This window comes from Ambystoma mexicanum, chromosome 1p, assembly GCF_040938575.1.
Source record: "Ambystoma mexicanum isolate Mex_15411 chromosome 1p, UKY_AmexF1_1, whole genome shotgun sequence".
NCBI lineage: Eukaryota > Metazoa > Chordata > Amphibia > Caudata > Ambystomatidae > Ambystoma > Ambystoma mexicanum.
This window is the reverse complement of record NC_090921.1, coordinates 273,297,472-273,323,583: the sequence shown is the minus strand read 5'-3', so window position 1 is coordinate 273,323,583 and position 26,112 is coordinate 273,297,472.

Here is a 26,112-nt window from a genome sequence, read left to right as displayed (position 1 = left end):
AGAATCATATTCTGGCCAACAGGGGTGTGTCTTTTTAGGTCACATGGTGTAGAAACCAGTTTATCCAGTTTCTGCCAAGCTCAGAGACCCTGCCCCTCCCAGCTTCTGCCAAGAGGAAGCTATTTTACGGTCCCCCCAATAAACCATCTGCCTGAGTCAAGGCAGGGCTTTGTTCAAAAGGAAGCCATTTACGACCACCCCAATAAACCATCTGCCTGGGCCCTTTCTTTAGTTTCTTGCAATCCCCTGGTAATTCAATCAGAGAGTGTGTGACCTCCTTTTAGCAGGAGCAACAGAATGCAGCCAGGCCTGGGAATGCATTTGTTGGGCAAGCCCCCACTCCTGTCGGGGGTAGCTGTCTGGCAGAATTCCAGTTTCCTTAAGCCAGGTTTCAGGTAAAATGTCACTTTTTGTTCCCCAGTTTAAGTCAAGACAATTTTTACATATGCAGCTAGAATGCTGATTCTAAGTTCAGAACTATGACATTTCAACAGTGACAAACTATGTGACACACTCAAAAGTAGGTCACTCAGTTAATTTAAACATTTTCGATTTTTGGTAGTTTTAAATCCAGTTTCAGTTAGGCTGCTGCAGACCTGCAGAGCTCAGCCAGTCTTGTTATAAACATAGTTTTGGGGCTCTTCAACTTCCCAGATTATGTAGGCACACATACTTCATTCTGCCAGATGTCTGCTGGTGTTCAGTGAGATTTTTGGATATGTTGCAATGTTTGAAATGGGCATTTAGAGCTGGCATTCAGGGAAACAAAAGGTGATTTTAAAGTGCGGTTTTTCCTTTGGCACACATTTCACTCATGGCACCCCGGCCCATCCTGCTCGCACTGGTGGGTGGCAAGTTAGGCAACCATTTTAGTGTGCACAAACTGCGTGGTTCTCCTGGATTTTGGCGCACATGTGGGCTTTTTGGCCATCTTGGATTTTCTAAGCCCACAGCACCAAATGTTGCAGCATGATAGCTCAAACGTGGGTCAGGACACCCAACAAGGCCCCCCCACGCGACTGCACTTTGAATTTGTGTCGATGGGGAGTCGGGTGCACAAAAGGTGATGACCCACGCACTGGTATGTCCGCATAATCTTCTTCCAATTCTGCAAATGGCACAGTTCAGCATCTTTTCCTCCATCCGGTATTGATCGATCGGTTCTCCTCGCCGGTCCTGATGGGAATATTGGGCGGTACCCCAGCCCCCTTGGGTCTCTGCTTCCGGTCTCCGGATCGTCCTCCTAGGCCAGTCTCCAGGTTTTCTTTCTCCTAGGACGACAAAGGAAAAGCGGCAATACCTATTCATGGACATTTCTCCCCCACCATTGATATAGTGGGGTGGCATATATATTTTAGAACTCAACAGATATGAACATGCACATTTTTTTTAAATTAAGAGACAGGAACACATAAAACTTGAGAAACACAGACTTTGATAGGCTATACGTAGGATATTTTAGGGTTGGAATTGAATTACTCTGGAGCGGTACCCTCTGGGATTGCAGAGGACTCCTCCAGTTGCTGCAAAGTGTGCCTGGGATGGCAACACTTCAACTGGTTTATGTGGACCCACTTGTCTTCCCTCTCTGCCAAACCGCCTTTGGGGATGCAGATTTTTTAGGCCACAGGGGAGATTTTGTCTATAATTTCAAACGGTCCCTTCCATGTAGGCAAACATTTTCGCTGTTTGGCCTGGTTCCTTTGGAAATTGTATAAATAGACCCGGTCCCCCACCTGATATTCCTTCCTGGAAGTTTTCAGGTCATAGTGGGTCTTCATACTCTCAGCTGATCTTTCTAGATTCCGCTGAGCATAAGCAAAAGCATGTTGAAGGTGTTTCCTTAAATTCTCCACATACTCGTGAGTTGTGGAGGCATTTATTAGTGTCTGCTCTTGGGTCCTGTAGAGCAAATGCTGCGGAAGCACCATCTTGCGTCCAGTCATCAACTCGAATGGTGACATTTTGGTTGCAGATGAAGGGGTAGATCTGATGGCCATTAGGACCAGAGGTAATCGGATATCCCAACTTGGCCCAGAATCTGCCACAAACTTCTTTAATATGCTCACAATGGTTCGGTTGTATCTCTCCACTGCTCCAGAAGAAGCTGGCCTGTAAGCAATGTGTAGCTTCCTTTTAACCCCAGTATCTCCCACATCTTTGTCATTACTTCACTAGTGAATTGGCTACCCCTGTCTGACTCAATCCTTTGAGGTAGACCAAAACAGGAAAAGATGTGGTTAATCATCAGGGCAGCTGCTGTTTCTGCCTTGCAATTTGGAGCTGGGAGACATTCCACCCACTTGGTAAGCAAGCATGTCACAGTCAACATGTACTTATTCCCCCTAGCGGAGCGAATCACGGGGCCTACAAAGTCGATTTGTAAATCTGACCATGGGTGTGTCATTCCCCTCTTTTGGAGAGGCGCCCGGTGTGTGAGGGATGTTGGCTGAAATTGTGCACACACAAGACACCCCTTCAAGTATTGGTCGAGGTCCTGCCCCATGTGTGGCCAGTATGCAACCTCTCTTAAGATTTCCAGTGTTGTGTGAAACCCCCTATGACCGGCGGTGGCCGCATCATGGGCGTGACTTAACATCAGGCTTCGGAATGAGGTAGGAACCACCCACTGATCGTGGCCAGCTTTGGATTTCCTTACCAGCAAACCGTCTTGGATTCAGAACATTTTTGGACATTTCATCAACACTCTTAGGTCCTCTTTCCCAATGTAATCGGTATCCGTCAGTGGAAAGTTCTCAGGGTCCTCAAGGTGTTGGTAAAACTTACCAATTAGTGGATCCCCCTTCTGAGCTGTAATTAAATCAGCATCAGGGGTCTCCTTACTCCATTGTGCAGTTGAAAGATCATTGTGAGCATTTGTCTGGGACCTAGTGATAGCAATGACCTGGATTTCCCCCAACAGGGACCCTATTTCGATTAGATCCCCTTGGATGGCCCCAGGTTTGGCCAGCTGATCAGCTAAGTCATTTCCAGTTTTGTCTGGTCCCTCTACTTTGGAATGACCCTTGATCTTTTTCCAGTAAATGGTCATCCCATTCGATGTGACCAGATCATCAATGTTTTGGATTAACTTCCCATGTTTCAAGGGTTTGTTATTAGCGCATAACATGCCTCTGGTTTTCCAGTTGACCAGGTGCTCCACGAACCCGTTCCGTACATAATCCGAATCTGTGATTATGACCAGTTCGTGGAGTTGATGCTGGACAGCAGTGAGGATGGCCTGATGCACAGCCGTCAATTCTGCCACCTGACTACTTCGGGGACCAATTTTGTATCCAGCGGAGGGTTCTGGGAACTCCTTCACCCATGCATTCCCTACGCCAGCCACCAGTTCTTTCTCCCCGTCGTTGTCAACATGGTAAGAGCATCCATCCACATAGACAGTGGGCATTCCCTCACACTTGTCTTCTTCAAAGACTTTGTGTGGGGAATTAAGGTATGCCTCCGTGTTGTCCTTGATTTTTAGACTTTCGTCCTCAAGACAGTTTTCTCTGGCACAATCATGCAAGTCAGCCAGACCTTGCGCGAGGGGACTCTTCTTGTTTTGGCCATATCTGACCTCCACAGGAAAGCCTTGCATTGACAGAATCCAGGAAGTAATTCGGGAATTACTCACATTTCCGGCCCGGATTCTGTCACTTTGGAGATATTGCAGAGGCTGGTGTGGAGTCTCCACTATGATGTGTTCCCCATGGATAAACGGTAATTCTTCAATGCCCACACATTTGCCAGGAGTGCCTTCTCACAATCGTTGAATTTTTCCTCCACAGAGGATAAAGTTTTGCTCGCATAGGAGATTACTTTATTGACCTTGTCATGCTTTTGGTATAATACTGCCGTCAAGCACATATTAGAGAACCTTGTCTCCAGGAAGAAGTCCTTGTTTCTGACAGGGTAAGCTAGGCAGGGCGCTTGTGAGAGGCTTCTTTTGAGTTGTCTTACTGCCTCGGCTTGTTCTGGACCCCATTCCCACTTGACCCCCGCCTTCAGGAGATGAATCAGGGGTCTGGTGATCTCTGCGTAGCCCTCAATGAACTTTCTGCTGTAATTAGTCAGTCCAAGGAGGCTCCTTAGTTCCCGCAGAGTTGTGGGGTCTTTCAGTTTCTGAAGTGCTTCCACTTTCTTTTCCTGGGGACAGAGACCCTGAGGAGTAATCTCATGCCCCAAGAAATTAACACGGATTCTACACCACTGTGCTTTCTGAAAGGAAAGTTTTGCTCCGGCGGCCCTCAACTGGGTCAGAACATAACGGATCTCCGCTATGTGTTCCTCCACAGATGAACTTTTGATGAGGACATCCTCTACATAGGCCAGGTTACCCCTTGCACCCAGGTCGGGCATGGCCTTGTGTAGGAAAATGTTGAATTCATTGCCGGAGTTGAGGTATCCGAAGGGAGTCCGGGTCCATGTGTACTGCTGGCCCCCAAAGGTAAAGGCCAGCTTGTATTGGTCCTCCCTACTGACAGGCACAGTCCAGTATCCATTGGTCAGGTCTATTGCAGTGAATACCTGTGACCCCTGGATCTGGGCCAGCCCTTGGTCAATGTAGGGCAGAGGCCATCGGGAAGTATGGACCCGTTTGTTGAGCTCCCTAAGGTCGGCGCAGAGTCTCCACTGGCCGTTTGGCTTCAATATTCCCAGCACCGGATTATTGAAAGTGCTGTGGACTGGACGGATTATTCCTCGGGACTCAAGGTTCTTAATTATTTCAGTAAGGGACTCCATGGATGCGAGAGGCAAACGATATTGCTTCACAAACACTGGAGTCATTCCAGGGTCCGTGGGAATTGTGGTGGTGTGGATGTCGGTGCGGCCACAGTCATATGAGTCTACCGCAAAGAGATCTTGGAAATCCAAGAAAACTTGTTTCAACTTTTGCTTTTGTTCCAGAGTCACACAGGCATCAGCTAGGTTGACTCTCTCTTCCACCATCTGCCTGAAGCCTGGAAAGACTTCTGGTGTGGCTATCTCAGCGGCCTCCTCCAGCTGGGTGGAGAAGTCCCTGGTCAGAGTGCTGATTTGGACTGGAGGCCTCAGGTGGGAAAGGCAACCCTTATGGACCTGGAAAATCACCTCATCCCTCCTGAAGTCACAAGTCACATCTTCCTTACCATAGGGGCAGGAAGTGTACACCAGGAAGTTCCCCCCATGCCGGGTAAAAATCCTGTCTGGTGTTGTATTGTCATCACTGTCACTGTCAAAACAGTCCTTGGGGATTGGTCCTAACAGTTCATTTCCTAAATCAATGGAGAAATGTCGGTCATCAATCGCCATTCCAATAATGGTGCCTTCGGCTAGAGTAATACTCTTTAAGTCGCTGTTATCCACCTCTATTGGAATGGTGTCATGTTCTATGTTGACTAATGGTGTTGGGTTTACCCCCAACCCTTGCTGTTGGAGAGAAGCATTTAGATGTATATAAGCATCAGGGTTTTGCAATTTTTGTCCTCTTTTAACTTTCACTTCCAGGGAGAATTGTCGGGTCCTTTCTGGGATGGTGACTTCCTCTTTGATCTGAATTTCAACTGCATAAGGTAGCAATTGAGCTGACCTAAATGCTTTTTCTGGATCATCAAAGCCCATGGGATTATCCGCTAATCGGGACCAAGCTTTGAAGTTTATTAGGTCCAAACTAATGGCAAAGCGATTGAGAATGTCACTGCCTAAGTAAAAGGCGTCAGTGACGTCTCGCACGACCCAACAATTATGGACTATGCTCTTGTTGCCAATGGAGATTTTGAGCATACACCTGCTTGGCAGGAGATGTTTAGAATTAGGTGCTTCCCAGTCCATTTCCCATTTGTCTATCAGTTTGAATGTGGGAATGGCTGGATCTTTTGGGAGTTGGCGGAACATGGCTTCGCTGATGAAGCTCTTACCATTGTTCACACACACTCGAGCGAGAACAGAGTCCTTCCCATCATTTAACTGAACAGGGATGAACAACTGCTCTCCAATTTGCTGAATATCAGCCAGGCTCTGAGCTGATTTCACATCTTTCTGGACTATAGGAGTGGGAGTTTCTGATTGTGGATTAGTAAAGAATTTCAGGGTGTTTCCTTCCAGTGCGGAATACCACCTTAAACTGGAAGGAAGGTTGATTTTCAGAAATAGAGAGGACCACCCATCACCAGTCTGTTGTCCTACTGCTATTACTGTCACGTCTGGAATCTGGTTGTTCTGGAAGTGAAATTCTACTTGGTCAGATTTTTGTTCAACCATGTGGCAGGTGCCGTTTAAACTAACATGGATGACACTCTGTTTTAATTTTATTGGTCGGCTAGTCTGGGTCCAGAGGACCTTGTTTACACAATCTATTAGAGGTGACAACCTTCTCAGGAGGTCATTCCCTAGTAAACAAGGGGTGCCCTCTGGAGTCACTACTATGACCGGGTGTTTCAACTTGTGTCGCCCAATTTTAATGTCCAAGTCTGCAGTCCCCTCAACGGGAATTTCCTTCCCGTCAAAGTTCTGCAGTTGTCCAGGAAGAGAGGTGAGAGGAATACGGTAATTCTCCCCCCTTCCGGCATTTAGTTCCTCAAAGGCCCTTTTGGACAGAAGGGTAGCTTGGGATCCAGTGTCCACCAGTGCCAAAATTGTACCCTGCCCCTGTACTTGTACCGGGGCATAGTATCTTCCCTCCTTCTCCTCAAGTGGGCACAGATAATGCACATTTTTGGACAACTGGTGGGCTAACCTTCTGGTTTTGGACATTGCTAGCGAAGAGATTTGGGCAGAATTCTGTGGAGAGCCTTGGGAATCTGAAAGAAAAAGTTGGCAACTGGAGATCAGAGCCATTGTGGGTTCCCCTGGTTCCGGTTCTGGGCCGCCCCCCCCTTCTTGGAGGCAGTTACCAGGATGGGTTTGAACCAGGGGATTTCGGTATTGTGGGTTCTGGGATGAGATGATGGGCGGCGGTAGCTCAGTCTCCATATCTCCCCAGTCTGAATTGACATCCCTTGGGACCCATTTTTCCTTGGGAGGAGTTCCCCCATCTCTGAAGGAGAAGATCCTTTTCCCAGGGTCTTCTGAGGATCCCTCTCCCTCAAATTGGAAGACCTGTACCTCCTCCACAAAGTGGGTCTGTTTGGGTCCTTTGTTTCTCCTACCCCCCCCTCTGCTCCTTGGGAGGCAGGCTTTCAGGGGTAGGAGATTTTGTTTCCGGTTCCTGGTTTTCCAGGGGCTGTTTACAAGTTGGGAAGGAAGCTTCCTCCAAGGCTTTACACCCCCCTTCCCCTTGTGCCTCCTCCCTGGGAACCGGTGGGTTATCGGGGTGCTGCCCCCGTCATTGTTCTGGAGCACCAGGTCCCGAGTTTGGGGCATTCTGCGGTGGCATGCTCATCTGAGGGTTCTGTTGAGCCCTCAGTATGTGACCCAGATCCCGTGCCATATTTTGGACCTGGCGCTCTAACTGGGAAACCCGCTCAGGCTGATACGGGGCTCTATTTTCTCCCCTGGGCTGATCCCGGGAAGGGTAGCTACCCCTTCTCTGGTAGTACCCATGGTTGGGAAGATTTTGGTACCCCTCCACCCTTGGCCTCCCCTCTCCCGGATTAGGTTGTCTGGGCTCAGGGAATTGGGGAAAGAAGGGTGGAGGATTTTGGGGCTGGAAATTTGGTGGATACCTGGGAAAACGTTCTGCCCAGGATTTGGAGAATTTCTGCCCTCCTGGGGGAAGTTAGGAGGGAAGTTCCCCGGGTCAGGTGCTTGGCTGGATCCCCCCCGTTGGGCTGGAGGAGTCCACACATAACCCAGGATTGGTCGGTTTCCCTTGTAGCGGGGACTTACATAGTCAGGGGAGCGGGAGACCCCATTTGTGGGACTACCTCCTCGACTCCCTGTCTGTGACTGGCCCGAGGGCCTTCTGGGCTGTGAATTATTTGGTGCAGGCAGGTTTTTAGGCCCCCCCATCTCCAAATCTAAAACGGGGGCGACCTTTACCTCTGCCACCTTGGCAGCAGCAGGGGTGCTGTTGGTTTTGGGGTTTTTCGGCGCGTTATTTTTATTTTCGATAGGCTTCTGCACCTCATAGATCCGGGTAGCCTGTTCAATGACCCAGTCTAAAGATCTTTTCTCATGAAAATCTCTCACGAGCTGGGTCATTATGTATTTGGGCAAGGCATGGAAAAATGTATTGACAAATTCTCTGCTGTCTGTGCGCACCCTTCTGGTGGTCTGCGCAAAGGCACGTTTCAGTTCTTGCACGAATTCTTGTGGGGCCTGATCCTCCCCACATTGCAAATTGTAGGCTGCCTTGCGAGCCTCTTGGGGATTTCTGTGCACAGAAAAATGTTTCAAGATGGCCGCCCTATAGGTGGACCACCTTGAATGATTTTGGTCCTCCAGCCCCGCAAAGAAACTGGAGTACTCTGGGGAGAATCTCCACTTTACGTACTGAATACAGCTTTGGCTATCCTTCAAATGAAAGGTCTCCATCATTTGCTCATAGAGCTCCAAGTGTTCCCAAACAGAATACTTGGTGTTCTTATGATAAGGCGTGATGACACTCCTGATTGCCTTAATCTGTTTCAATGGGTCCTTAAGCAAGGCCCTTTTTGCCTTATTGGCCTTTTTGGTTCGGGTAACCCTGGTCCATTCATCCTCTGACTCAGAGGCACTGCTCCCAGAGGTTCCTGACTGATCTTCCAGGTTTTCCTGGATTCTGCGAGCCTGGGAGTGGCTGGCAGAATGTGGGGTCCTGGTCTCCTGTGTCCTGTACCGTTCAGAGGAGTCTTCAGATTCCTCTTTGCTGCCAGGATTTGATGGGTACCCCCCCACTGACCTAACTGGGCAGAGGTTTTCAGGATGCCCTTAATGGGCCTACTCTCCTGGGGTTCCCCACTAAATTGCACTGTGCTTGGGTGCCCATACCCAGATGCCCGCCCCTCCATACCTGGGTGGTACTGGCCTATGAGCCCCATGCTTTTGGCTGGATAGTAATCTGCCATCCCTGTGGCCCGGTGCTCATGTGCGCCAGGGGACATGGGGGTGGCAGAGTCCAGGGACTGAGAGAGATAAAGGCCTCTGGTACTAGGGCTCCTGAGGTTATGCTCAGGAGTTTCCCTTTCCCAGCGAACCTGGTCTCTATCCGCCCCTGCTCCCTGTTGCAATGCAAGAGCCTGCGCCTTCAGTTCCTCAGTTAAGGCCTTACTAGACTATCAGTCTCTCCTGCATCGCTACCTGTTGTTGGGGCCTATCGTTGTGCTGGCAGAGAGCCTCATTCTCTCTCTTCGTTTCCTGATTGGTCCTGGAGCACTGGGCCAGTCTTTGCTGCAGGAGGGTTACCTCCTGAGCTATTTCCCTATTGGCCTGCTCCTGTCTTGCCAGATCCTCCTCCACCCTCCTGGTGTGCTCTAGCAAGTGCTGGTGTTCTTTTTGGAGGTCACCCAGTCCCTGGTGGGCCAGGTGATTTACTTCCATTTTTCTTCTTAAGTGGCAGACTTCCTGGCCTAAGGTGTCCCTTTCCTGACCAAGAGCTTGAATTTGTGACGCCAGGTCGTCCCTTTGCCTTTGGAAGGCACCAGCTTTCTGGCGCTCCTGATCAAACTCTGCCTGGGTATCCAGGTCTTTCAGGATCAGTTTATTGCTCTCCTCTTTCTCTCTGTCTAGTTGGATTTGCAGGGTGGCTACCTGCTCTGTGCATGCCCTGTTGAAATTGATCTGTTGCTCCAGCTTTTTCTGGCTCTGCAGTAGGGAGTCCAAACTGTCTTGGCGTTCCTTCTGCAAAGCCAGAATTCTGGTATCCTGGTCTGTCTTTTCCTGTTGCAGTATATCCATGTCCTCTTTTATTTTAATGATATACTGCCTACTATCATTTTCTGACTCCTGGCTCCTCTGCAGCCTCTGCTCAGAAGAGACCAGGTCAGATTGGACCTTCTCTAATGCCATCTGTCGCCTATTTGCCAGATCTTGGCTTTCAGTACATTTATCCTGCATGTCTCCCATATATAGGTACAGGTATGCCGCTATCCTGGCAATCTTATTGTGTTCATCTTTGGCTTTAGGAGCCATATATAGTTCACTCAGGGCCACATGTAATGGACCCTGATCTCTCCATATGTCTGACCCCGTTTCAGTGACCTGTTGCACGATGGCCTGCAACCAGACCGTTTGGTCCTGGTGAGTCCACTCACCTCTCACAAATAGCTTATGTAAGAAGTGCTCTCTCGCTATTTTCATGTCTACCAAGGTCGTCATTCTAGAGATTGATCTCTGTCCGGACTTACAGAAATTAGTATTTTATTTTTGCAAAACAGACCTTTTCCTTAGAGTGTCCCTTTGAAGAGTGCTTTACAGCGTAAAACAGCGTGGTGATCCGACCGGATGTATGTATCCCGTCAGTTAGCACGCTGTATTAAGCTGCACAAGTGATAGATCTAACCCAAACGTCCGGCTCGAGCCCCCAATTTGTAAGAGGATTCAATTCAACACTACAGCTAAGTCAATGCCTAGTCTGGGATACTGAATGGAAACCCTTATTGATGTATCTTTGTGTCCAGTTCATGAGTTCTGGATGACTACCCCTATATAACACCCTTCTCTTGGAATCCCCCTGACCCCACTGAGCCAAGAAGTAGTTCTGTTTTGCAAGTTTAAAAGGTTTATTTGAGAATTTAAACAATATATATATATATCACACTTTATAATAAATTAATAATTGAATATCACACTTAATCTGAGCAGTAATCAATAGTGGATAGTCTGGCACTAGCACACTTCTTTATAATCAATGATGAGTGGTTATAGGATGATAAGATAGCAACAATACTTTTATGGTTTCAAATAGATGCAATGTGGAATGAAAATGCAGTACAGAAAATAACTTGATAGGATTTCAGCAAAAGACAATGTAATCCCTTTCTTGGACAATTCACCCCCCTTTATGCAATGTAAGGAGATGAAGAGGAGAACACACAGTTCTTAGGAATGCAATCAAATAGAATTCAGTTCACTTCCCCCCCCAGCAGCTTATACAACAGATAGGAGTTTTGAAACACAGACAAAATGCTTTGAATATGGTGACAATGCAGTGAGAAATATGCTGAAAATGCTTTTAATTCCCTTCAGGAGGTTCAGGGTGAGTGGTATCTAGTTAATATTAGTTCAGGCTCACTCTAGCAATGATTCAGGGATGGTTCTTAGGAGGCAAACGAAATTTTAGCAGTTCAGGCAAAAGCTGCTGATTTTTACAGGTGGCTGAAATCAGGCCAAATCGCAAATCGCGGCAAAATTAGCGAATGCGTGAATCGTGATTGCGGAGACACTATAAGGAGAAGCAAGTCGGTTCCAGGTTCTTTGGAAAGCCTAGATTCTAAGATTCTAAGTTCCTAGCACAAACGGTTACAGAGTTATGAACGATTTTGTGAAGGTTGTTTTTCGGATTTGAAATTTTAAAAGTTCAAAGCGACAGGTTACAGCTTGCAGCTAGAAAATGACAGGGGACAGTTCTACTTAGGTTAAATAGATTGAATTATATTATATTAAACTAAGGGATATGTTCTGAGTTTTGCTGAGTACTCACAAGAGATTTTGGACAGGAAGGCGACTTTGTCACGGATCCGGTCACTGCGCACAGCACTTCACAGCGATCTGGTCTCCGGTTCCGAGTACAGCTCTGCTTTCTGGGTCACCGGCACTGCTCCTGGATCTTGGGGCCTGCTGGTCTGGTCTAGCACCGGTCTGCACGGCTCCTGGTCCCGCTTTCTCCGGACACAGCGCTGATCTGCACGGCTCCTGGATGCTGCTACCGCTGTTAGGTTTGCTGGATGCTGAGGCCTGCTGAAAAGAGTCCCCAGTTTGTGGGGTTAGGCCTCTGATTTGAGTTCTGAATCAAGTTCTTTGGAGTTTTAAAGTCTAAGTGTTGGATCTGGTATCTTCTGGATGTTGTGTGGTCCGGCAGAGCGCGTTGCAGCAAATGGATTTGAATGTCCTCTCTAGCTTCCAGTGGCTCTTTTTATGTCTTTTGAAAGTGGGTGTGTGTGCAGCATCACTAGCCAGCCCCTCTCTCAACTGCCCATTGGTCAAGCTTTCCGCACTGCTTTGATTGGGGGAAGGAAATGTGTGTCATGGTGATGCTGTTTTATGGTCTGCAGAAAGGATACTCCCCTGTCAAATTGCACACAAATCTATATTTGACCCAAATACATATTTGCACAGGTACACATTTGTTTAAAATTACATGCACCCATCACATATCTCATGAGGTATACTCTGATCAAACTCTGCTTTTCCTGGAGGCTTGCCTTCAAAAATGGCAACATTTTGTGCTTTTTAGTGGGTTTTGCAACATTGGATTTTTCTCCAGATTTATACACATGTACACCCCCCTCCCACACATATCTCAGTAACTTTCCAGGTCGCTAGCTTAAACACAGAGTATGTGGTGTCAATAAATAGCGGGGTTTTGCCCCAGAACATCACACAAATTCCCAACGCGTCTTAAAACATGCACAGAAAAATCACAAGAATTATGGTATCATTTAAATAATTTTGACAAGTCCGCACTGTGAGTTATACATCTTTCTTAGAATAATATTCTGGCCAACAGGGGTGTGTCTTTTCAGGTCACATGGTGTAGAACCAGTTTATCCAGATTCTGCCAAGCCCAGAGACCCTGCCCCTCCCAGCTTCTGCCAAGAGGAAGCTATTTTACGGTCCCCCAATAAACCATCTGCCTGAGTCAAGGCAGGGCTTTGTTCAAAAGGAAGCCATTTACGACCACCCCAATAAACCATCTGCCTGGGCCCTTTCTTTAGTTTCTTGCAATCCCCTGGTAATTCAATCAGAGAGTGTGTGACCTCCTTTTGGCAGGAGCAACAGAATGCAGCCAGGCCTGGGAATGCATTTGTTGGGCAAGCTCCCACTCCTGTCGGGGGTAGCTGTCTGGCAGAATTCCAGTTTCCTTAAGCCAGGTTTCAGTTCAAATGTCACTTTTTGTTCCCCAGTTTAAGTCAAGACAATGTTTACATATGCAGCTAGAATGCTGATTCTAAGTTCAAAACTATGACATTTCAACAGTGACAAACTATGTGACACTCAAAAGTAGGTCACTCAGTTAATTTAAACATTTTCGATTTTTGGTAGTTTTAAATCCAGTTTCAGTTAGGCTGCTGCAGACCTGCAGAGCTCAGCCAGTCTTGTTATGAACATAGTTTTGGGGCTCTTCAACTTCCCAGATTTTGTATGCACACATACTTCATTCTGCCAGATGTCTGCTGGTGTTCAGTGAGATTTCTGGATATGTTGCAATGTTTGAAATGGGCATTTAGAGCTGGCATTCAGGGAAACAAAAGGTGATTTTAAAGTGCGGTTTTTTCTTTGGCACACATTTCACTCATGGCACCCCGGCCCATCCTGCTCGCACTGGTGGGTGGCAAGTTAGGCAACCATTTTAGTGTGCACAAACTGCGTGGTTCTCCTGGATTTTGGCGCACATGTGGGCTTTTTGGCCATCTTGGATTTTCTAAGCCCACAGCACCAAATGTTGCAGCATGATAGCTCAAACGTGGGTCAGGACACCCAACAGCTATTGTATGGACATGGGACACATCACACAAAATCAGGCATATGTGCTGTTACATAGAGGAGCAGCACATGAGCAAACAGGTTGGTGACATAGGCAGCGCACAAATCATTGCTGCACACATATCACTGCATTGATTTGCCATGGACTATGGGCTGCACAGTGACACAATGAACCATGTTTGCCTAATCAAGGTGGCAATTTGCATTGAGGAGCCATCTGACAGTGGTATGGCGTGTTAAAACAAAAATTAAACGTTCTTTAATGCTCACCGGATGCATTTATTTAGTCAATGTCCCAAAGCATCTATTTTCTCAGGCAGGTGCCATATGTAACTAAAAAGTAATGTACCCCAAAACGCTTTGGTGTTATCAAAGACATGAAAAGTAAAAACAAAGTTTAAACCTTTTCTGTGTGGCACGTTAATTCTCTTGCAAGAATCCATAGATTGTGTCAGCTAACTGACGCTTTGTGCTGGCCTTCAAAATGATAATGGCCCATGTTTCGTTCTTATCAATGTGGTGTAAAAACAATGGCTTTTTAAACGAGGCCTCACTTATAAATGGCACCCACTTTAAAGGCTCTGTCACCACAAAGCTGGATATGGTGGGCGGAGGCTGTGGGCCTCCAGAACATCTCAGAGGCTGCGTTCGGAATATGGATTCCTTTATAACATTTGATCGGCGGGCTTGGAGGCAGCTGTCTGGGTGGGACCCTTCCTCCCCACCCCCACCCCCCTGAGCTGCTTAAGCTCTGCTTCACGGGCAGCCGCGCCCTCTGCCTGCCCCAGGAAATGGAGTCAATGGGGCGATTCCCATGAGCATCTCCGACTTCCTTCTGCTATCTCACACCTGATTCACAAAGCGTCCATCTGGATAAGTCTTGGATCAAATCTTTGAGAATCACATGTGTAAGTGAGAATCTCAAGATTTACCAGCGTTTCAGGCTTTGTGACCCAGGAAGACGATAGCAAGTGCAAATATGATATGTGCATAGGCTCTCCTAATTTGCGCCAGTGCAAATCTTTGATCATAGCAAAGAATAAGAAGAATTTGGTATTTATATAGCACTTTTATTCAAAGCGCTTTACATAGCACGTATCTACATACATTATAATCACTATTAAGAAGAGGGGGTGGAGGTACACAAATGAAAAAGCAATGGAAGGGTGGATGGGGAGGAAGCAAATTTAATGAGCAAGCAGGGTGGCGAGTGAGAATCCATGAATGCCCCCGATTCTGCGGCAGGTTTTTTTTTCATCTTTTAAGTGAGTGACTGGGCTCTTGCACGTCTGAGCCCCTTCATGGGGTGGGCACAGATATTAATGGGCTTATGCAGGCGTGCCCACTAGCCTGCGAGTTCAACACCATACTCCAGGAGCATACAGAGTGGTGGCAGCTCTGAAAGGTCTCCCTTTGAGGATGGGAGTCATTAAATGGCTCTGCGGCTTCACGCTGCCACATCACTTGTCCTTCGTGAATCTGTACGTTTGCCGGTGCTTGTGAAGGACCATCAGTTCCATTCCAGTGTGAGGTGGAAAGTTGTCAGACCCTTTGAGGTCTGATCACATGTAAGAATCACAAACGTCTGCTTTGGGGCAATACCTGTTGAATTCTTGCAGGAGACCATCTAATGATGTGTTCATTCCTTCAGTAAAAGATTCCCAAACCCGTACTACCTAATCGCTCTATTAGGACGGCGAAGAACCTGGTAATTAGGACGGCCAAGAACCTGGTAATTAGGGGGATGACCTTGGTGCTATGGGACAGTATCCTCTGCCTGGTGTGTGTGGGGACAAGTCAGGGGGGGCCAGACCCAGCGAACGCGCTATGATGTGGGGATGAGGCCATATGGGGAGGCTTCCCATGTTTCCCACAACATGCTGGCAGTAGATCACCACATAGTGGCCACTATCTGCAGACACACAAAGAAAGGACCTTTTCAAACATGCAACCAAGAATCCACAATCCCTGTAAGGGCCCTTTAAAGTGTCAGCAGCGGTGTCTGACCTCCCCTCAAAAGCATATTAGACTGTGCTGAGGGAAACTTCTAAGTGTCAGCTGACGATGGTGCCCAGAAAAGAAAGACTATTTATTTGTTTATTTCTATAAAGGGAGAAACAATGCTATTTTGATCACAAAAGAACGTACAATAGATAAGAAATCAGATTTGACATGAAGCAGTGAGCTTCTTACAACGGGGTCAGTTTGAGTGACATTCTGACCAGGTTGTGGAGGGGAGTAAATGGAACAGTTGCCGGGGACTATACATGGGTGCACATACCAAGATTAGGCATTAAGTGCAGGTAGACGGTACCGCCTGCTGTGTTAGGGATCTGACCATGATTGGTGAAGTGCAGAGAAAGGGTGAGGTACAGAGGCAGGTTAGAGGTGAGGGAAAGATCTTATCTAGAAGGGCTCGGAGGCGTGGAAGTTGACGTTTAGCTTGGTTTTGAACAAATCCGTATGGACTGTTTCTCTGATGTCTGGGGGAAGAGAATTCCATACAAGTGGAGTAAGAAAGGAGAAAGAGTGGAAGCGAGAGAAAGCACAGGGACGGCGAGGTGCCCCAACGGTAGTTGAAGAGGCAGAGCAGAGATTAAGAGAAGGCTTGAAGTGTTGGGTAGAGGATTACAGCTACAGTGGCGCCATAGCGTGGATAGATTTGTGAACCAGGAGAAGGCATTTAAATCTGGTCCTGTTTTGCATCATCAGCCATCCAGCCCAGTGATGGTACAAGGAATTAGGGGTACCAAACGGATGAAATCCAATGGAAATCCATTCCCGTATATTTCACCCTCTCTTTGGAATACGCTTCTGATGTACCTACGCTTGGATTGTAATCTGGCTTAATTTCAAAAGGGATTGAAAACACATCTATTTGAATAATTATCAACATATCATCACATTGCCCTACTACTCTAGGCTTGGTGTAACCTGTTTTGTCCTGTGTGCTTTATGTCTTCACGCCCTGATGCCTGTTGAGTTTTTGGCGTGTAACCAAACCATATAAAATTTTAAAAATAAACAGCGTTGCTTCTTGCTCTGTGTTTGCTCTACTTTTTGAGTATGTGTTTTTTATTATGCTCTAACTGGTGGGCCCCTGACTACATTTTTGGAGACCCCCAGTGAGATCTCTCAGTCCTCCCCGGGCCACTAAGGGTATCCAGGCCGACCTCCACTGGGAGCGGGTCTGGCAACCCCAGGCCTGTACACTGCGCATCACTGAGGAGGCTCTGCAGATGCTGAGTTCACAAAGGTGTGGCAGGTCCCGAGCGCCGTCCTGCACTCAGTGGAAGGGAGAGCCTTTTGTGGAGGCTCAGCACAGAGGGTATTTGATAGTATACAGGACGTGAGTATAACCGTGCAAGAAGATGCTGCACAATAGTGCATGCCTATGAAGGGGGAGGGATAGATTATTTTCATGGTATATGCGACGCATCCTCAGAGAAGGGAGGATGATCGGCCCTAGTAGTGTAGATATTAGAGCGTACCTCCAATAGAGAGTGGTCACTGGTGTGGGCACACCTGTGGTAGAGCAGGAGGTGTGCATAGTGTGTGGCGAACTCCGTTAGACAGGAGTGGCACGTAGTACAGGCGATTGTATAGTTGGGTCATTGGGGGTATGAGTTGTGTTGTGTTTTTGTAGATTGGGACACGCGTGTGGTAGTTAGTCATTCAATGGTGAGGGCTTGTGGTGGACGAGTCACCACCAAGAGGTATATTGTGTAAAATAGCAGGCTTTTTTGCATTTCAGCAGCAGGAGTATGCCGGTGATGCATGGTTTGACACTGGACACTCTTGCACTAACATAGAGAACGGTAGGCCTGTGGATAGAGCTGTCAAGTACTAACATTGAGTGAGTCGTCAGGCCTATGGAGAGGGCCATTGCGAACAAGTGGAGTGCCTGATGTGGCCTGTGAAGAGGGCCAGAGTGAACGTTTAGAGGTGTGATTAGGAATAAAAAGGGGAAGAGTTGGGAAAACAGGAGGAGAGGGGGAACACAGGGTAGTAGAATAAAAAGAAAGGAAATACTGGTTAATGTGGACAGCCCCCTAGACCACATGTGCTACAAGTTGCCCCAGTATCGCGATTAACTATTAAAATATAATTTTCAGTGGGCCGAGGAGACTGCAGGCGAGTGTTTTTATGCATGGTCAGGGGAAGGGACATTTGACAGTAAGATAATAGAGAATCTATGCCCGTACCTATTAACAAAATATAAAGGCTCTAAGCTAAAAAGCAGGCAAAACATATTGCGTCTCTGGAAATTATACGAGGAGAGTAAAGGGGAAAGGAGAAGAAAAGACAGCGGGAGGGGCGGGCCAAGCCTGCGACCAGCCGTAGGATATACTAACCCGCGGCGGGAAACCCCAAAGGGAGACCAGGGGAAAACAATGGGGGAAAAGATAAAGATGCACAAAGGGAGGTGACACACATGTGGGGAGAAAGGTAATATCTATTGGATATCAAAAGAATACGAACCAACAGGTGGATGTGTTATTCAGTGAAGCATAACGGGTAATAGAGGAGGAGGTGAGGCGGATGAACAAGGGGGTTAAGGTATAATGGCTATCATGAAGAATACAATTCAAATTAGATGGGGAAGACGAAGAGGAAGAAATGAAGAAAAACAAAGAGTGGGATGAGGAAGACGCAGCCTCAGACAAAGTGGTATTAGGCGACGAATGGACACCCAGCAAATTTAGGAGATGGGAAAGAAAAGAGCAGAAATGACAGGACAGTGACGGTTGTGACAGGGACTGGTCCACCTCCTTACGTAGTAGGACAGGGAAGGTAAAAATGGGGTTAACACAAGCTGTTAGCAAGGGGGTGACAGGACCAAAGACACAGGTAATGCTATTACTACAGAAGGGATGGGGGGGGAGCCCATTATGGACCTGGACAACCTAATATGCATCCTGCCTGCCCTCATAGCCGTGGCCAGTAAATTAATTCAGGCAATCAAGAAAAAGACAGCATGGGTGACGCTGGCCATAGGGGATATGAAAGGTTTGTTTGCCGCAATTATAGGAGAGCTGGCATATACAATTTGGAATCAGGCTGGCTATGAAGGAGTGAAATTGAGCACCAATGCTTATGACAGAGCTCCATTTAATAATTGTCGAGCGCATGGCTGATAGGTTCTAAGAAGCATGCATTCAGACAGCTATGACCTGTGGAGGGTGTTGGCCTATAAAATGAAAGGTAATGAAGACCCAGCTGAATATATGAAGCGAGTCCAGGATGTATGGACCCAATAGACTCAAAAGTCCTGGGGCTAATGCATACCATTGTTCTATCTGTAAGGAACTCATGGCGGCAACAGTAAAGACACAAGTGATCACAGTCCAAGGGTGTTTATTAAACTGTAAAGGTAGGTTGAGAAAATGCCTAATCTAAACCTAAATAAGATGGGAGCAAGCTTTGACCATCAAACAATAATAACGCTGTCCTAGTGGTATCTTGTCAAATTAAAGGGCCTATACTAAGAAAAACCTATTGCCAATCCTTACGCTAAATACAAAAGAAGCGTGAGAAAGAAGGAAGTGATCACAAATAATAAGTCGGGATGCGGTAGTTGGGGTCACCCTTCCTCACATTTTAAGCAAGGGATAATGTCGGATTCTGGAGCACAGCTCACCCTTGAGTTTTCCCAGCATGAGTCAACAGTTACGCTCTCAGCTATCAGGGCCTTCGGTGGTTAAGTTTCTTTTCTACAAAAAGTCTCTAGCCTCTGAGGACCTGATTTGTTTCAAAACAATAAAGAAAAGTTCCTTTCTGTATATACAGAGTGTGATGATCTTTCACCCCTGTATCCCCCTCTCCCGGGCTCAGATCCACAAACAGTCCTTTATCAGGACATTCAATTGTTAGCTCTCTTGCTTCCGAGGGCCTGATAGGTTCAAAATAAACAAAAACAAAGTTCCTTTCGGCTCGCACTTGAGGGGATGATTCTTCACCCCTGTGTCTCCCTCTTCCGGGCTCAGACCCCTCTCGAATAGCAGCCTCCCTTCGTCGGGTTCACTACGGCTCTCCTTCACACGCCTTCTCCTTTTACTTTTTACAAATCTTTGGGTGAAGGCTTTTCACTATTAGCCTCCGTCTGCCGGGTTCACTCTTGTCAATACACTATTTATTGCGACTTTAGACTTCACCCTCTTTTCATCGGTATCTCTCCATCGGATTCACTCTTGCCAACTTTGCCAATCACACAATTCCTTGAACAGTCCTTACGATGCAGGATTCACTTCCCTAAGCTTCACCGTCATCTGCCGGTCAAAGACTTTCAACTGTACCAAGGATTTTACTAGACCCCTGTTTGACCACTTTGACCCCTTTCTTGCACCTCTCCCAAGGTCTTCTGGTAACAGTAGTTTCAACAATAGGGTAATCGCCCAGAGTTTCTTGAAGGAACGCCCACGTGGTGCCAAACTCTGTTGCTGGTTTCCCCCCTTTTGGTGTCAATAGTTTGTGGTCTTATGATTTCTTCTGCACAGGTTTCACAGGCCTTGGTCTGAAACGGCGAAGCCGCTTCTCTCCTTGTCACCATCTCGGTTTGCGCCGTCTTTCTCCTCCTCTTGACTACCATGCTGAGATAGCCTTCTCGTTGTGCGCTCTGCCTTGCTCGTATTGTGCTCCACCTTTTATCCTTGTGGCGAAGGGAAAGGGCCGTCAGGTATGTGTGAACCTGGTCAATTGCCTGACGTCGGCTGACCCTGGTATTGGGACATGTCAGGTAAATGGTTAGTCCGTCGTCCTTTGTGATATGCAAAAGTGTTCACGTTAGAAAAGGTGGGGGGTGGAGTGTTTAGTATCCTACGGGATAGGTTGGGGAAAAGGTTTTAAAATAAGGGGGATACCACATCTCACCCATCAGTGTCCCACTTCCACTCTCCGAGGACCCCCATCCAAGTGATCCTCCCTCACTGGTCCACCTCCAGGAACTGGATCCAATAGCGATGGCTGAGTCCTGGCCACCTGGATGACAGATCCCTGTGGGACTAGTAAGTGAGACACCTTTGGGTTTCTCACATATCATAAACTAGTAAAAGGACTGCCAACAGAAGAACAGGCTTTCTAGGATAAGGTAATTGGTATAGACACTAAGGGCTGGCCTGAAATACAAGCAACAATAGTACATTACTGTAAGACGAAGCAGGAAAGCAGGAGAAAGGCAGCTGACAATGCCACGAAGGCAGAAAACAAATTAGTACAAAAGAAACTGGCCAAATACACCATGGAAGGAGGGCTGTTAGTGCTAAATGACACCACCATGGCAGCAGCATCAGAGAGAGGGTTTCCCACAGGACAAACAGCCCAAAAAGGAGGGTACATGCAGCCACAGTATGGACCACACTGGGGAATACCACCGCAGGGGAATTACATGCATTGGGGATACTTCCCTATAGGAAGAGGGTTTTGGCAACTGGGAAGAGGGGGGTATCGAGGAACAGGATGCAGGTTTTTCAGACCATGTTATATATGTCAGAACATGGGACATGTGGCGCGCACCCATCTATTTATGCAACAGGCACAGGCAATCCAAGTAGCGCAACAGCAGGGGCTCCAGTTGCAGCAGATGCAGTGTCCTCCAGGGCAGTTATAACCAGCAAAGATGCCAGCCAAGCAAGGAGGGGTGTAGCCCCAAGGAAGGACAACCAACAGTGGGGTAATGGTCCCAGCGATGGTTGAGCCACCCGAGGTAGCAGGGGGAACCACAGTGGTGCTAGGGCAAAACATGGTGGCCCATTACACAGGAGTCTGTATGGTAGGAGGAAACCCTTTCCCCTTCCTGCCGAGTAACACACAGCAATAGGGGGGCCCACAGAAAGTTTGAGTGTGCTCAGTCCTATCAGTAACTGACGACCCGAAGAGGAACCCGAGGTAGCAGTGAAAATAGGACCAAGAGAGTTATTGTTTATCATAGATACAGGAGCAACCAAATCCTGCATACGGGAGTGGGGATTCACATTATCTAACAAAGTGATGGATACGCAGGGCTTTTCCAGTGCAGTGTTTGCAGTTCCAGATTGACCATTAACTATAGGGACAAAACACCTCGTAGCTGCCTTACTGTATTCCAAAGACACACCCATCAATATCTTGGGGAGAGACTTGCTCATCAAACTGAATGCAACCATATAATTCACAGAGGATGGTGTGCTCCACGCCCGGCATTTATTCTGCTCGGGTAGCAGCTCTTCTTTTGGCAGCACACACGCAAAGCATCTTGCGAGCACAGCCACTATACCACAGCATGTTCCTCTACGGGGTCAAAATTCTGCTAGGATGGGTCCCAGGAAAACAGGGGAAGGTGTTCCGACTGGCTTTGGAATTCCTATTCAGACCACAGTGCCAGGAGGATGACTTAAAGGGAAACACAATGGTGTTACAGCTGGAAGAAGCAGTAATACGCAAAGACATGCTGATTCTGTGTGGAACAGACAATGAAAACATGGAGTGGCAAACAGTGGTGTGCATTGACCCTAGTTTGACAATTTCAGGAGTATCGGATTAATAGTTGTTCGCAGATGAGGAGGAGGACGACGAGATTGTGTTACAGATACCGTGCCCAGTTCAGATATCAGAAAAAATGGTGCCCATTCTGACACAGTTAGTGAAGAAGGAAAATAAACACACCGAGTTAGATCTCAAAAGGGTGCAGGATGATTTGTGGACCAAGGGACCTCATGATGTGGTTGGTATTGAAAGGGAGTGGAGCTGTAAAAAAAGAAAAACAGAAACATAGGGCTCTGCTGCCCCAGGCAAAACAATACCCATTGATAAGAGAAGCAGAATCTAGTCCACTTTTCACGTATTATGGCAGCAAGGTATAATTCAGACATCCACATCAACATGTAACACAGCGATCTATCCGATAAAGAAATCAAGAAATCAAAGGGCGGTTCATGGCGTTTCATCCAGGATTTGCACCACCTATATGAAGTGATAGAAGCAGAATTTCCTGTGGTTAAAAACCACACTACAATTTTGTGAAATATCCCAGCAAAGGGAAAATATTTCATGGTCATTGACTTGAAAAATGCCTTCTTCTCTATACGTTTGCACCCAGACTCAAGATATCTGACCGCCTTCACGTATCGTGGAACTAGATTCGAACACTCTTGTTTGCCATAGGGGTACTGCGAGTCACCCAGTATTTCCAATAGGATGATACAAATGGATCAATGCAATGTGCAAATATCGAGCACTGTGATTAAATATGTTAATGATCTACTAATATGCAGTGAGATAGAAGAGTGTATAACAGACTCAGTACACGCTATGTCACTACTTGCAGTGAAAAGGTATAAGGTGGAAAAGGCAAAATTACAGCAATGTCTAGAAGAGGTTTTGTACCTGGGGCAAATAATATCCACTTAAGGGCATAGAATAACACCCGAGAGGGCACAGGCCATTTATTCCACCACCCTCCCACGAATGCTGAAAGAGATGCAAACGTTTCTAGGTCTATGCAATTACTGCAGAGCATGGGTATTTGGTTCCACATTCACAAAACCCCTACTGCATGGCCTTAAGGAAGCACAAAAGAAGAATAGGGACATAAAATGAACATCTGAAATTTATGAAAGTTTCACAGAACTAAAAGACGGACTGGCACATGCACCAGTGTTAGCTACCCCAAATTACAGCGAACAATTCTATTTGTTCTCATATTCAGATGGCTTGGTGATGACGGCTGTCCTCACATAAAAGAAGCTGCAGGGACACCTAGCCCTAGCTTACTACAGTGGAAGGATATACCCAGTAATGTAAGGACACTTCCGTTGCGAGTGATCACTTGCGGCTGCAGTGTTTTCAATTGAGACTAGGAGTGGGGCAAATACCGAATAGTTAGCCAAAATATTTGGCCGATGCCGAATAGTGAGCCGAATAGTTGGTTAACTCTTAGAAGTTTCTGTTCAGGGACGGTTTTTGTGTTGTCGCGCATGTATGTATGTGTGTACAGGGGCTAATAGGTCGGCCGTGGTGTGTGCTTTGATTATGATTACATCTGAGATAAGTGAATTAAGGCAGTAATCCCAGAATGTTTTGGTTTTAAGTATGAATCCTTCTTTGTGAGCAAGTGGCTGATGTGGAAGAAACAGTGTTGAAAGGCAGAAAGGTGCCAACACTTCTGTGTTCCCCAATGGAAGTGACGGTCAGGCGGGCTATGCAAATGTAGCTTGTAAGGTGAGTTCTGTAAGCCCCCCAAACGTAATATATGAAAGTATATATTGCTGTCTCATTAGACTACCGACTGGCAATATTGGGCAGATGCTTGGGGCCCCCTTGAGTCTCAAGGCCTCTTTCATTTGAAAGTGCTGAAAGGCCCTGACGCCGTCACTAATTATATGCCATGTTTTGCTTGACCTCAAAATGGAAACATCTTTTGGTGCGCATCACTTTACCTTACGGTGCCTTGATTTCTAACTATGCACGTTTGGATGCCATGCTTTGAGTCCTGATCGCGCCCCTATATTTGCAATACCCTGGATCCTTGGTCCTTCACCACAACCCCTTCTATGCACACCAACTCACATGATAAGATAATTACTGCCCTAGCTAGTACACCTGTTCTCCACAATTCGTGCTGCTGATTCTTGGCGCCAGCCTAAAGCTGTATCAAACACAAAATAAATATCGATATGTCTGTTTTCATGTGGAATTCTGGATTAACTTATGTGGCATGAACTGGGCACACGGTCCGTGGACATTACGGAATGCTGCGTGGTGGCTGGGTTGCTCGTGTGCCCCGTTAGAGAGATTGCCTAGCAATTCATGTGTTTAAAATGTAACTACGTCACGAGACAGCGTTGACTATTGCTCGCAAACCAACAGCGTTCCGGTTACAGCTGTGCCCATAACAGCGAATGTGTCTGTCCACGAGCGAAACTCGCCGTACTTGCCTCCCCACGTCCGTCTATCTAGCTACATATGGACGTTTTAAATGTGTTAGATACTTTTAAGCACAACACGTTGAAATGTAATCTGCGGTTAATCAGATTTTAACTTGGTGCGTGCAATATAAAAATATGACTTTCACGTTTTGTACACAGTATTAAAAGGTGGACACTTACCTGATGCCGCCTCGATGACCATCTTTCCTCGATCCTCTTCTGATCATCTTCTCCCGGTCGCGGTGCTGTTCCAATGCTTCCGGGTATTTGTCCCTGCAGCAGCCAGTAAGCCAACTGCTTACTGGCTGCTGTTGCTTTCCCACGGTTTTACTTTCTAGGATTGGCTGTCGTCTCTCACACCGAGAGAAGATAGCTAATCATAGAAAGAGGACAAAAAAACCCCTTTTTTTAATTTTATTTTTTAGCTTAGGCTTCGAGTAAATATTCCAGAAACATTCGGCCGAAGCACCGAATAAGTATTTTTCTGCCAAAATTCGGCCGAATACTTACTCGAAGCCGAAGTTCGGTACAACCCTAATTGAGACAGCATCAACGATTAGCATGGGACATCTCGTAGTATTGTACGTGGAACACTCATTATTCACCATTCTTGAGCAATAAAAAAGAACACTAACTACCCAAAGAGCATTGGGTTATGAGGTCATGTTAAACAACCCAGCCTTAGAGGTGGTAAAGTGCTGAAGTGTAAACACAGCAATCTACCTAGCAGAACCAATACAAGAAGAGGATTACATACATGATTGTGCAGCACATATGGACAGGATGGATAGGAACATGCAGGTAAAAGAGGAAGAAATAGCAGGAGCAGACATGGTCTATATTGACGGCTCATCAAGTATTAATCCAGAAACAGGGAGGAGACATATTGAAGCGGCAGTAGTGTGCTGCATAAATGGGAGTATGTAATAGCATCGTAGCAGTGATTACCCTCACATTATTCAGTACAGGCAGCGGAATTAGTGGCGATGATAGGAGCACTAAAAATGAGGACATGCAGCAAACATCTTTTCCGACTCAGCCTATGTTACATCAACTATCCATTCAGGATTAGAACAGTGAGAAAGGAGGGATTCAAAAGAAGTGACAGATTCCCTGTAGAACATGCACAACTACTAAAATAATTAATTGAGGCCCTAAAAGTGCCAGTAAAGGTGGCGATAATAAAATGTGTTGCCCAAACAGGAAAAGAAGACCGTATATTAATGGGCAGCAAAATGGCAGACAGAGCGGCAAAAGCAGCAGCATATTTAACGGAGGGAGGGGGAGCTCAGAGATACCCCAGAGAAGGGAAAAAATGCCACTCATCGCAGCAGAAAGGAGGAAGCATGAGGTGGAAGAAAGGGATGAAAAAGTATACAGAATCCCCATATTACACATAATAGAATTACAAGGAGAGGTACGAAAAGAGGAAAAAGAACTGTTGGTAAAAAGAGGATGTTCACTGTCACCAACTGACCTGATTCAGCAGCAGAATAGCACAGAGAAGGCTGTGATGCCCAGAAAATTGTTACATCTAGCTTTAGAACAGCTGCATTTCTCCACCCATTCGTCCAAAGAAAGCATAGCTGCAGAGCTGAGTGAGGGATGGTACGTCTCAAACATGCATGAGCGAGTGAATGAGTTTATGGGAAATTGTATGGTTTGC